Source organism: Sinocyclocheilus grahami, unplaced genomic scaffold (genome assembly GCF_001515645.1).
Source record: "Sinocyclocheilus grahami isolate Dianchi unplaced genomic scaffold, SAMN03320097.WGS_v1.1 scaffold742.1, whole genome shotgun sequence".
Lineage (NCBI taxonomy): Eukaryota > Metazoa > Chordata > Actinopteri > Cypriniformes > Cyprinidae > Sinocyclocheilus > Sinocyclocheilus grahami.
In genome coordinates, this window is record NW_015505921.1 from 545,492 (window position 1) to 548,225 (window position 2,734).

General features: G+C 36.1%; 1 protein-coding gene across 1 annotated transcript in view; it reads right to left on the bottom strand.

The window, feature by feature from the left end:
• LOC107560766 (fizzy-related protein homolog) overlaps positions 1-2,734 on the bottom strand; it is a 13,942-nt gene that overhangs the window by 6,804 nt on the left and 4,404 nt on the right. The gene's annotated exons all lie outside the window — the stretch shown is intronic.

Consider the following 2,734-nt stretch of genomic DNA (forward strand, 5'->3'; position numbering starts at 1 on the left):
AGATAGATAGATAGATAGATAGATAGATAGATAGATAGATAGATAGATAGATAGATAGGAAGATAGAAAAATTGAATGGTAGTGTATAATGTTACAAAAGCTTTCTATTTCAGATAAATGTGGTTCTTTTGAACTTCTGTTCATCAAACAATCCTGAAAATAAATTGTACACAATTGTTTTCATTGTTGATAATAATAAAAAAATAATAATTGTTTCTTGAGAAGCAAATCAGCATATTAGAATTATTTCTGAAGGATCATGTGACACTGAAGACCGGGGTAATGATGCTGAAAATTCAGCTTTGCACCACATAAATAAATTACAATTTAATATATTTAAATAGAAAACAGTTATTTTAAATTGTAAATATATTTCACAGTATTACTGTTTTTTGCTGTATATATATATAAATACATATGCATGTATATATTTAAGAAAAACGTGTTTTGTTTATATATAAAATATTTATATATATGTAAATATTTTTCAAATATATACATATTGTGTATTTATATAATCATAAAAATATACACAGTACACAGACATATATTATGTAAACAAAACCCTATTTTGGATGCGATTAATCGTTTGGCAGCACTAGTTTGTATATACTGTATATCAGTTCACTGTGAAAACCGAGGGCATGTACAAGATGCTGAATGACTTCACCTTTCCCTGTGTCTGTACTAGCATCCTTCGCCCGCTGATTCTGATTGGGTGACCAACAGTTCTCCTGCAAACGAACATGCAAATATCAAGTGAATTTTTAGTGGTGCAATGGCATTAATGTATTGGCTTTAATCTATTATTCTTCTTTACTACGGATGAGTGTAAACACTTCAGATGAATGGTAACTTACATTGGCATAGTGGAAGTTTATGCTCCAGTTGCTGCCGGCACGTGTGGGGATGAATCTGTCTCCTGATTTCACAGTAACCGGACTGCACGCTGCATACCCTGACTGCATAAACAGTAATACACAGTGGAAACAGACAATTATTATGTGTAATATTTATATTTCTGCCTCTTTAAAGGGACAGTCCTGCCAAAAATCAATCTTCGGTCATCGTTTACTCACCCTCATTTCATTCCAAACCTTTATGACTTTTCTCATTCTGTGGAACACCAAAGAAGATATTTTTGAAGAATGTGAGTAACCAAACAGTTTTGGATCCCATTGACTTCCATAGTACTTTTTTTTGACCATGCACGTCAGTGGGACCTGAAACTGTTTGGTTACTAACATTCTTCAAAACATCTTCTTTGGTGTTCCACAGAATGAGAGAAGTCATACAGGTTTGGAACAACTTTGATAATACTAGACAACTAGGATCATTTTATTATCCCTTACCGTATGAGTTGATTTTTATTTGAGGTAATACGTTTAATAAATGCTAATCTAATTATTCAGATTAAAATAGCATGTTAATGAACTGCTTGCACTGACATGCTTGACACAAGAATGTGTTTACTGTATATGGTTAGAAGTCTAGTTATAAATATGGCTAAATTATAAACAGACGTCTAATGATCTTTTTATGCTTACCTTGGACAGGTGGCCCTCAGGGACGTTCTGGTGGTTGATTTGCCTTAACAGGCGTCTTTCATAGTCCTGGTCCATTTCTACTGTAATCTACAGTAAGACTCTCTCCTTCAGTCTGCAGATGGGGGTCCTTCCAGGTCTCCCATCCCTACAAAAAAAAAGGTGTATCCATCATTGAATAACACTATACTCACAATGATTTACTAATTAGCTGCTCCAATGACAGCTGTCAGTAGGTGTCAACCCAACATACCTATAATAGAGTACAGGAGGGTTGTAAACACGCGTATGTAATCAGTTGCCATGGCAGCTCGCTAACTTAGCTGCACTGAGCTAACAGAAGCTTAACATCCAACACAATGACACGATAATAACGTTTTTTTATGAGTTGAATAAATTTGGAATACCTTTAGACCTCGTATTAGCAAAGAGAATCATCTTACCTTAACCAAGTGCTCAGGAAACCCACATTATACTGACTTGTATGTTCAGCTAACGTTACGTGCGCAATGCTTTCCTAAACATCTAACTTAGTTCGTGCGTTCCCGACGCTGCAACAAATATTAAGGCTGTTTCGGTAAGGTGCTACCAATTTTTCGGTCTTCAGAGATAACGGTGCGATCATTGAGCAGAGGGCATCAATGTTTATGTTCATGTCAAGATGGCGAGCAAATCAGCTGTGAGGGGGGCGAGTGTAATTCCCTGCGCTACCAGAAGAGGCGCAGCGTGGCGCTGTCAGAGCAGAGCAGACAGTCCTGCATTATAATGTCAGAAACCACCAGGACAGATTACTGATGATTTCTTCATGACTAATGTGTGATAAGGAAGCTCATATGTGATATATTATAATATATTACATGCAAATCATTTAGACAATGACTTGAATACACCTTTTCTAAGATAAACCGGTTTTAAATGTCTGAATTAAAATTAATTTGGATATTACTTTGTTGAGCTTAAAGGGGTCATATGATGCTTTTTTAAAGATCATTATTTTGTGTATTTGAGTGAAGTGACATGTGGCCATGTGACTTACATACTCGGAATTAGTGCTCTGCATTTACCCATCCAAAGTGCACACACACAGCAGTGAACACACACAAACTGTGAACTGCTCTAACCATTAGGCCACGACTTCCCCAAAGTGTAAACGTTGGTGGACAGCCATTTTTAGGTCTCTCCAGAGATGC